Source organism: Hibiscus syriacus, unplaced genomic scaffold, assembly GCF_006381635.1.
Source record: "Hibiscus syriacus cultivar Baekdansim isolate YM2019G1 unplaced genomic scaffold, ASM638163v2 tig00111648_pilon, whole genome shotgun sequence".
In the NCBI taxonomy this organism is placed as follows: Eukaryota; Viridiplantae; Streptophyta; class Magnoliopsida; order Malvales; family Malvaceae; genus Hibiscus; species Hibiscus syriacus.
In genome coordinates, this window is record NW_024063145.1 from 2206047 (window position 1) to 2217949 (window position 11903).

The window sequence follows — 11903 nt, forward strand, 5'->3', positions numbered from 1 at the left end:
TCGCAACCACATACTTTTTTTATTCAATTTGTATTTACACAAACACTAGGACTAGAATAATAGCTCATCATTTTTTTAAAATCTGAAAATTGAACATAATTTTGCTTTAGACTTGGTTTTTGCATATAGTAACTTTTGTACCCATGTTTCATGTTGTTTATTGGCATATACTGTTGGATGCAATCTTCAAAGTCAATTTTCCATACAAACGGGTTGATTAACGTGGTAAACAAATTGATATTATTTAAGTATATCTCGAGATTGAGTTATTATGTATGTAGAAAATCTCCATTAAGAGACTCACACTAAAACCAAGTATGCGACATAGATCGATCCGATTTAGTTAGGACGAAACTCTGAAAACTAAGAAAGTAACAAAAAAAAGCTAATTTTCCGTGATAGAGATGTCACCACTTAACGACATAATGATATTTTATTACTTTTCGATAATATCAATAATCATTTTGTTCTTTTTGAAACTTCAATAAAGATAAGAAAAACTTATTTATATTTTGACCATTTATATAATTTACCTTTAGTTAAAATAGACGAACGTATAGTATGAAAATAATACAAATGCAATAGAATTAAACATGCCAAATTAAAATACAAAAACTAAACATTATAGATTAGTGCAGTACAAAGATGAGAAATATAATTTGACCTCTTTGAAGTACCAAATCGAAGAAAGCAATAAATTCCAAGGGCACATTCGACATTAATCATATAATATTGTAGCTACACAAAATCATTCATGTGAAGTTGTGGACTTAAAATATACACTTAGTTACAAAAAAGGAGACGAGCATATTTCATGGGTTTTATGGTAGGGTAAACTAATCGTTTAGTATCTAAACTATTAGTTTTGATCTGTTTTAGTATTTAAACTTTAATTTTAGTTCTTGTAATTAAAACTTAACGCGTTAGTACCTAAATTATCAGTTTTGGTTTATTTTAGTACCTAAACTTTCACTTTTTCAAACTTAACGTTTTGTTTTTAACGGGTATTAAAATGAAACAAAAACTAAACGGTAGGTATGGTTTTAAAAAGTTGAAATTTAGGTACTAAAACGGTTCCATACTGATAGTTTAAGTACTAATGCGTAGCTTATCTGTTTATGGTACCAAAGAAGGAGAATTTTGGAATGCTTTCAAGTATTTGATCAGTGCTTAGTCAACAACCACATCACTGCTAAAAAGCTTGAACTGATTGGCATCAAGAATCAGTTTCCTAATAGAAGAAAATGTACCCATGATTCCCACACCTGTGAAGACAAAGATGGAGAATTGAGCCAGTAGGTGATGGTTGACCTTGAAGGCTTAAAGTCATGTTGTAGAGAAGCATAGGGAGGATGAAATCCAGTGGTATGAGCCCATGGCTCCCACGACACCGCTTATTTCGCCGAAGAAAGGCAGCATTGCCGCCATGAACCCGCAGAACATCACTACAGTGATCGGAGAATCCTCGGTATATATGTTCCTTTTGGAGAACTTCCCTTGCTTCACTCAGATGATTGTTTTTCCATGATCTCATAAGCCACTTGTGAATAAACCTAGTTTTTGTATTGAAGAAACAAAGTGAACTCAATGCAACCGAAGTAAGGCCAAGAATGGTGTAAGGACATAAAGAATGGCTTACCAAGCCAATAGCTAAGAGTTGCAGGAGAACAAAGATAACCGCAAGGCCAAGAACAGCGGTTGGAGCCAATGCAGGTCCTTCATCTGGCATCAAGCTCTTGAGAATGTTCGAGTTAGATTTGTTTCCGAATAGCCAGTATCCGGAGACTGCAACCGAGTAGAATGAAGGAACGCTACAGCGTAACAAATCAGCAGTCCTTTACCATCTTCCCTGTAGCAGGTGGAGACAAAGTAGCCTATAACAACGAGAAATGTGTTCAGATGAAAAGCAACAAGGTCTGAAGCATCTCAGTAAGAAAATCTGAGAGCTGAAATTACTTGTATTTCAGAAGTATCCCATTCCCGAAAATCGCAGCTATTATGGACATGGAAGTGAAGGCAACTAAACACCCTTGATGAACTTGAAGGCTCCAAGGAGTAGTCCCTAGGAGGGGCATTTTTTGATAGACCTTGCATGTCAACACCGATAATGAAATGAAGAGAGTTCTGCACATGAAACAATGGTGGAAATCTTTAACACAAAGGCAGAAATTAAACAGCATAGAAATCGACTAATTTGCTTTTAGGCACTTCGTAAGTAACAATATCCTTAGGTAACTACTTTTTTGACATTAGCTCCTCATTTCAGTAAATTGGCCATTACAAGCAATCCTTAAGGTAACAATATCCTCGGTATAAAGCAATGTTTGAAAGCAGTCAATGATTTGTATACCTGCATGAATACAAGCACCACCACAAGGAAACTGTACCCCAAGCAGAGAAGAAGCAAAATTGATATGTCTGAGGGAGTGAAAGAAAGGAAGTTGGGAGAGAAATATCATCACCACTGTCACCATAGCTATAAACTCATACAGCTTCAACGATCCATTTGGAGAAAGGTTTTCATACATGATCTTTCCACAAACCAAAACGGCTAACTTACAAGAGGTAAAGCATAAATGCTAACAAGTAATAACCAAGAGTTGCAGACCAAATTTGACCAAACTTTTTACTTAAAACTATTCTTCTGAGTCTAACATTGGAGCTATCCATTGGACCATACTAGAAGTTTGAACATAAATGGTATGCAAGTTACCTTATATCTATCCTTGAAAAATACAAAAATCTTGAAACTGAAACGAGAAACACCACGTGTTTAATGTATTTTTATCAGATAAAACTTGTGTATCATGTGTCATATTCAAATTTTGAATTTCCAATGGAATTAATAGCTAATGGAAGGTCATACCTTAAGGCATTCCCCTGCAAGTAAAATTGCTCCTATTCCACCCCCGTATTTATAGCAGTTTGGATGAATATAACAAATAAAACATCCCACCAAACCCTGCTGACATTAGCATTTCAAACTTGCTAAACCCTCAGAAAAATAACTTAACACTGTGATCTTTATGCTAAATGAACATATTATATACTTTCATTGGCTTTCTTTACCTAATGAAACAAAACCAAAATTTTATTTTAAAACTAAAACAATCATCAGTAGTTACCCAATTTTTAATGTTTATACATCAGTTCTGTCCTAATTTCAAAAACTCCTTTAACTTGCTACCCAACCTATCAACCACATATTTAAATTGCGATTGTGGACATAGCAGGTGCTATTGATATCATTTCGAGTATTACGGTCATGCCATAATGATTTCAGACGTTACTACTACCGTTATATCCGCCGGTATTTAAATCCCTCTATCAACTAAGATCATGTTTATATCTTGTATCATGTGATTTGCCAAAATCGAAAGGAAAAGTCAACCCTTTTTTCATTCTAGGAATGATATCAAGGGATTCTAAACATGGCTATAGACAGACAGTAACAGTTTTCCATGATTATGGAGTAATTAATAAGTTGCCCAACTTCTACGTTATTCAAATCGGATAAATATGGGGAAAAAAACAGTGACCGCAAGCAAAAGTGCAACCGGCCAACACGAAACGGCAATTGCATGATCGAGAGAACAGAATATATATATATATATCGGTGGTGGCTACCTAAACATCAGCGGCGAGCTCACGGAAGCGGATATATTGAAGAATATACAACTTTGTTACATCTTGAAGGTGCTTTGGAGAATCGAATATATTCAAAGTCAATTAAAACTCAACCCTTTCGTGTTAAATTAGCAAAAATTGTCGGGGTACGAGAAGAATGGGTAGCATCCCGTACAAAACAAAAAGGCGAAAGCGAAGGCATTGCTTGGACCAACATCAGAGAAACTTATCAGAGCCATCCAGATATTAAAGTACGATTCGATCTATTTGCTTTGGGTATATATGGTATGTCATCTTCCCAAAGTATTGGGATATATTGAAGCTGCAGTGGTAGATTTGTTTGAACAACTGCCAAAGAAGATTAATCCTGTTTCTGCAATCCTAGCAGAGACCTTCAGATCGTTAAATGCTTGCAGAAGGCTAGGAGGTGGACGATTCTCAGGTGTACTCAGTTGTTATGTTGGATCCGTAGTCATTTCTGGAGAACAGAAAAGGTTTCATACCGACGCTTTAATGCGGATTATTCACCATTAAGGAATTTCTGGAGCAGGAATGGCCTAAAGAAATTAAGAAAGATATGTGGATTAATGCCTTTCGAAATCTGCAAAGCAATGACGTTGTTTGGCGAGCCCCGTGGCAAATACAAAGGGACTTTTACAGGTGTGGTGATTACAACTGGATATGCTGCTCGGATTATGGGGAGGAATTGGATATGCACCACTTCTGGTTATAAGACAGTATGAAGGTCGTCAATTTGTACCTGTCACTGCTGGACTACAGTCATCGAGTTCGCATTCCACAGCAAAAATATAAAGAATATCATGGAAGCCGTTACAGCTTGGAAAACAACTTTTTGTATTCGAGCTAAAGCAGCAAAAGAAATGCTAACTCCTGATTATGAAGATTGGAGATCTGTCAGAAAAAACGAAAATATTCCTCTACCAGATCAAAATGAGGATATTTCTATGGAAGATCGCATTAGGTTGGTTCCATCAGAGATTGAAATCTTGAGAGCTGAGTTTGAAGCAGAAAGAGATGGCTGGTCGAAAGAGTTAGAGCAAATGAGACAAGATAAAGCTATTTGGGGTTGACATTGACTTTCATTCATCACAATGTACAATGTTGAGAAAAGATAAAAAAAGGTGAAGATGAGTACAGAGCCTTACAGAAAAATTACCAGGAGTTATATAAATCCAGAAAAGCATCAGGACCCAGCCAATCGACGGTACAGATGACCAGAGAATTGAACATCGAGAAAAGACGAGTTGAAGATCTGAAAGGAAAGAATAGCCGTCTACTCAAAAGCCTTGAGAAAAAAGCAAAAATGGAAGATTTGAGGTTGACAGAAGAGAGCGAATTATAAAACACAAGGCTGAACATCGTGAGATCATGAATGAAATGCAAAGAGAAAGGGATCGAGCCAAAGATTTAGAAGAGATGAAGAATGACATCTTTGTTAAATTTGAAGGTGAGAAAAATATCATGTTCAAGGGATTTGAATCTGAAATGAACCAGTTGATTGCTGAACTTGAAGTCAGAGACCAAAAGATGGAAGAATCCAATGTTGAAAAAGAAAAATGGGAGCTAGAAAGAAAAAATTTCAACACCAGACTTGAGGTAGAGCAGGAGGTGGCTAGCAATTGATGCAAAGATGCAGAAACAAAGATGTTCAAATCCAGAAGCTTAATCAAAGAACGCAAGAAGCACGAACAAAACTTGAAGAAGATCTGGATCAATCTAGAAACAAAAACTCAGAGTTTAATGCTTACATTTTGCAACTTGAAGAATCATTGTTTCAAGAAAAGGTTCGTCTAGGACCTAATGATCTCAAAGAAAGTAATGAGGAAAATGCTTCACTGCGAAGACGTATTAGAGATCTTGAAAAAATTCTGCACAATTGTCAAGTCAGAATCACTGAGTTAGAACAAACTCTTGAAGGAACAAATGAACAATGGCAGAAGTCAACTGAGTTCTATGTTGAAAGAAGTGAAGAAAGAAGCAATATGGTGTTCGAGGCCATGGTACAAATGAGCGAAGTTGCTAGATATATTGGGGAATTAGCTGTTGAAGCCAAAATAATTGAGCATCATGTTGATCCAGTTTCTAAGTGCGGAAAGAAGGTTTCATGGTTAATGAAAGAAATTATAGAGCTTAATAGGAAAGCTACGCCTTATCTGTAGTTCTGAACTATTATAAGGAAACTTTTGTATGCCGATGAAAGTTGTTCTATGACAGTTAACTTTTTGGGATCAATGTTTTTTGCATACATACATTTTGCATACATTCATCATTCATTTCATAATTTTCGCTATGAATTATTATTTAAGTTAAAATTCATTAATTAAAATTTGAAAAAATAATATTAAAGATTTTCAATCGCAGTTACTCTGGCCAAAAGAGAATACACATCACGGTACTAGACAAGCTACTAGGAGAATTATGGAGGTTAAAATACAGCGTATTGAGGAACAACATCATAAAGAATAAGAAGAATGAAATGAAGTTGGAAAAAATTGAAGCCAGTATTGCAAATTCACAAGACAGTATGATGAAGAAATAGAGGATATGTTTAAAAGGCAGGCTATCATGGAAAAATGCATGAAAATCCTGTATCTTTTGACCAGAACCCATATATCCTCTAGGTTTCCCACCAAACCAATTTATCATTCTGGTACTACACCTATACAAATCAATGCTCGTACATCTGCATTACAAGAAGTCAACCACATGAAGATCAACAAGTGGATCCTGCATCTTTAAGCAAAAATCCGCTTATATCCGATGTGAAAATAGGGGATCTTAATACTGAACATTTGATCCCAGATTTGAATGAGCTGAATGAGAAACAAAAAGTAAATGAAGAACTGACCAACATCAAGCTTAGAAGACGAATGAAATCCGTAGAAATAACTGAATCGTTCTATGGGTTTGATGCTAGTGAGTTGAGTTTTGGTTCCAGACTTATCCTTCCCATTAAGTTTCAAGGCTCCCGAATTTGATAATATGATGGTACTACATGCCCTTCATCCCACATCACTATGTTTTTCGAAGAATGGCAGGAATGTGAAGGACGAGAAATTGTTAATTCACTGCTTTCAGGATAGTTTGACAGGACCGGCTTTAAAATGGTATACTCAATTGACCAAAGCAAACATTAGATCCTGGAAAGATCTGGCTAAAGCATTCTAGAGCAGTACCGCCATGTGACAGACATGGTCCCTGATAGATGGACTCTCCAAAACTTGGAGAAAAGAATAATAAACATTCAGACAGTATGCCCAGAATGGCTGACACTGCAGCCCAAGTTCAACCACCTTTGTCATAAAAAGAGGCCACAGTGATGTTTGTCCCATACATTGAAGGCTCCTTATTTAAACCATCTAATGGGGAATGCAACCAGAAATTTTGCAGATTTGGTCATTTCTGGAGAATTAATTGAAAATGTCTTGAAAGTGCAAGATTGAATCAAATGATGGTCTAGTTCCAAAGACCTACGTACCGGAAAAAGGAGAATGAAGTCAACAATGCAAATTCCTACAGCAAGGATTCATCGAAAAGTGTTACAATAACCATGGGTTAGAAGAGGAAACAAACACTAATCGAGCAGAGTCCAGAGGACTCGAAAGGAAAATGAAAGGTTGTCTTTTACACCTTTACCAGTACCATATGCAGAGATCTATGATTCGCTGTTAAAAGCAGATGTTTACGGCCCTATCCTTTGGTTCCCATGCAACCACCATTCCCTCCTTGGATGATACAAAGGCACACTGTGTTTACCATGAAGGAATTACAGGACATTCTATTGAAAACTGTCTAGCATTCAAAAGGGTGGTTCAAAATTTGATCAACACTGGGAAGTTGGAATTCAATACACCATCCGCATCAAGTCATCCATTGCCAAATCATGGAGATAAACGTGAATGCATTCAGGAAGAGAACAGAAAGAAAGCAAAGACTGACATTTCTGAAATTAAATCTCCATTTGTTTGGATATTCCAACACTTTCTTTAGCCGGTATAATTCCACAACATTCAGGCCAAAGCAGAATGAGGCAAGAATTATTGTGAATATCATCAGGAGAAAGGGCATAAAATTCAACTATGTCTTGAGTTTAGAGATTTGGTGCAAAAATTGATGAACAACAGAAATAGAATTCTTTGAAGAAGAACCCGGGAAAAAAGAATGATGTTTGCTCATCAGAGGATCTAAACTGAGTCAAAGAATAAATCCTGTGATCATTAATGTGAAATCATCTACGGTGATTCCTGCATCGATAAAGCCAAAAGTAGTTATCACCACTCCTCTACCATTTCCATACAAGATACCCGTAGGGTACCTTGGAATTATACTACCATGTTTCAATGGTAGGAGGACCTGTTTCTTCAGAAAAAACAGAAGAGAAAATACAAAGTCTGAGTACCGTATCGACGTCTGAAGCAGTGAGCGAGGTTGGTTTCTTTACCAGAAGTGGGAGATGTTCTCTCCCGAAATCCAATGCTTCAGAACAAGTGAAAGCAAAGGAAAAGCCATGGCAATACCTCAGAAGGTATTTGAGATGAATCCCTTCCAGCATTCAATGAGCCTGTGACAGAAAAACAAGCCCAAGAATTTTGAATTCTTGAAACATAGTGAGTATTGTGGTTGAACAACTACACAAACAACAAGCGAGAATTTCTATTCTTGATCTCTTGATGAATTCAGAAGCGCATAGGAATGCTTTGATGAAAATTCTCAATCAAACATTTATCCCCGAAGATATATCCCTCAATAAACTTGACAGAATTGTGGGACATATAGCCGCTGACAATTACATAACATTCACAGACGATGAAACCGGAAGGCGGAATGGGGTCAGTAAAAGCTTTGAACATCACGACACATTGTCATGGTCAGTGTTGCCAGAGTATTGATGACAATGGATCCGCTCTCAACTTGATGCCTCTAGTTACACTTCAAAGAATGCCTTTGGATCAATCACACATGAAGAGTTATCAGAATGTTGTACGAGCATTTGATGGTACTCAAAAAGAAGTGCTTGGGAAAATGGAAATACCGTTGTTAATTGGCCCAGTTGTGTACAATTGACTTTGTAGTGATGGACATCCACCCTACATAATTGTTATTAGGAAGGCCATGATTCATTCAGCAGGAGCCGTTCCTTCTTCATTACATCAGAAATTGAAATTTGTTGTTGAGGGACAACTAATATGCATCATGCTGAAGAGAAATCATTGCGTCTTAACAAGCGATGTTCCATATATCGACACCAATGATGATGCTTTTGATGCTCTTTTCGAGCTCTTGAATTTGTAAATGCGACCTTTATTGCAGAAGGAAGCAAATTCCATATCCCAGATTGTCTGATTGCACCAAGATGACGGTACAACAAACTTTAGGCATCGGAGCTAAACTGGGAGAGGTCTAGGAAAGAATCTTCAAGGATTTCAGTTCCTATCATATAAAGATGAAAAAAGACCGTTTTGGGCTAGGGTTTAAGCCCAATCTTCAGCAAAAGAACAAAGAGATGAAAGAAGATGTGACAGAAAGGCAAAATTGAAGGAGGAGAAATCCTTTGGAAACACATGTCTTTCCTACAGTTGAAGACATTCAGATCAGGGAGAACAATTAATGTGGAACAGCAGCTTGTTGAAGCCTTAAAGAGAAAAGTTGACGAAATCAAGACATAGTTGAAGAAGCTATGAATGGATTGTTTCAACATGATCCAAATGACAACAAGACTGGCAAGTACTTGAATAGGATTCGCCCATGTCTTCCTGGAGAAACACTCACCAATTGGACCACTGAAGATCTCCCTATAGTTTTTAATATTAATGCAGTAATATTCAGACTAATCTTTATGTTTAGCTCAAAATATGAAAACTTTTTGTTATATTGTAAAAGAAATTATGTTAATATAAGAAATTTTCTTTAAAATTTCAGATGGCAATCATTCTTTACATTTTCTTACATTTTTACATTTATTTATTTCATAAATTTATATTCTTTCGGAAATATGTCCGACTTAAATTTTCAGTGTCACCGTGTTAATAGCATGTGTATTCCTAAATTTAATCCAATGATAAATTTAGAGCAGCCTATATGTCTGGAAGAAATCAATGGTTTGGAAGAGAACTGGAATGTGATGTTCCTACTGAACTATTAAGATTGGTAAAAAGACAAACAATTATACCCCACAAAGAAAGATTGAGACTGTGAATTTGGGAACCTGGTTTGAGCACAGATATAGTGATACACAATATAGTCACAAGCTTCCAATCAATCTGAATATAAACCAGTCCAACAAAAACTCAGACGAATGAGGCCAGAAATGTTGTTGCAAATCAAAGAAGAAGTGATGAAACAATCAATGCAGGTTTCCTACAGGCATCTAAATACCCAGAATGGGTAGCCAACATTGTTCCCGTACCAAAGAAAAATGGGAAGTTCGAATGTGTGTGGATTACAGAGATCTCAACAAAGCTAGTCCGAAAGATAGCTTTCCCTTACCCCACATAGACACATTGGTGGACAATATTGCAGGACACGCATGGTTTTCATTTATGGATGGCTTTTCAGGATATAATCAAATAAAAATGAATCCTGAAGACATGGAAAAAACATTTATAACCATGTGGGGCACATTCTGTTATAAAGTGATGCCATTTGGATTGAAAAATGCAGGGGCAACATATCAAAGAGCTATGGTAACTTTGTTTCATGACATGATGCACAAAGAGATTGAAGTATATGTAGATGACATGATTGCCAAATCCAGAACGGAAGAAGAACATATTCAAAATCTGAGAAAGCTTTTCCAGAGATTGAGGAAATATCAATTAAAGCTCAACCCTGCTAAATGCACTTTTGGGGTAACTTCTGGAAAACTCTTGGGATTTGTGGTCAGCAAAAAGGAATCGAGATTGATCCAGATAAAGTAAAAGCAATTCAAGATCTTCCACCACCCAATACAAAAAAGAAGTTCGAGGCTTTTTGGGGAGATTAAATTATATATCTCGGTTCATTTCTCAATTAACTGACAAATGTGATCCAGTGTTCAAATTACTTCGAAGAATAACCCTGAAGTCTGGAATGAAGAATGTCAAGAAACTTTGGATATTATTAAGAAATATTTATCCAATGCCCCCATTTTAGTGTCACCAATACCTGATAAACCATTAATTCTCTACTTGACGGTCTTCGAAAATTCGATGGGATGTGTACTAGGACAGCATGATGAATCAGGAAGGAAAGAAAAAGCTATTATTATCTGAGCAAGAAATTTACCGATTGTGAAGTTAGATATCCACCAATACAAAAATTATGTTGTGCTTTGGTGTGGACTACTCGAAGACTCGACAATATATGTTATACCATACTACTTGGTTGATATCCAAACTTGATCCTTTAAAGTTCTTAATGGAATCACCAGCTTTGACAGGCAGAATGGCTAGATGGCAGATGTTATTATCTGAGTTTGATATTGTATATGTCAACCAAAAAGCAATAAAAGGAAGTGTCATATCTGATTTTCTGGCCAGTAGTGTATCAAATGATTATCAGCCTTTGAACTTCAATTTTCCCGATGAAGATCTGTTGTGCATATCCATGAATGAAGAAGTCAAACAAATGATGAATTTGCAACTTGGAAGCTTTATTTGACGGAGCATCTAATGCTTTGGGACGAGGAATTGGGGCAGTGTTAATTTCTCTCAGAAAATGTTTATTATCCCTTTACAAGTAGACTGGAGTTCTTTTGCACCAATAACATGGCGGAATATGAAGCTTGTGTCATGGGATTGAAAGCAGCTATAGAAAGAAAAATCAAATTTCTCAAGATATATGGAGATTCATCGTTAGTGGTGTATCAATTGCGAGGAGAATGGGAAACAAAAGATCCCAAATTGTTGGAATATCGAAATTTTACCCTCGAATTAGTGAAAGAATTTGAGAAAATTACCTTCAATTATCTCCCTCAAGAAGAAAATCAAATGGCAGATGCTTTGGCTACATTAGCTGCTATGTTTCAGGCAAATAAGAAAGTTGATATGATGCCAATCAAAATGCAAGTGTATGAAATTCCTGCACATTGTTATAGTGTGGAAGAAGAGGTAGATGGTAAACCATGGTATCATGATATCCTGCAATATCAAAAATCAAAGTTATCCACCAAATGCATCATAAATTGATAAAAGAACCTTGAGAAGAATGGCTGCTGGATATTTTCTTGATGGAGAGATTATGTATAGAAGAAGCAGTGATCAAATGCTATTGAGATG

The 11903-nt window shown here is 36.4% G+C and overlaps 1 pseudogene; it reads right to left on the reverse strand.

The window, feature by feature from the left end:
• Positions 1–1160: 1160 nt before the first annotated feature.
• On the reverse strand, positions 1161–10803 carry LOC120166815 (annotated as a pseudogene).
• Positions 10804–11903: the final 1100 nt, after the last annotated feature.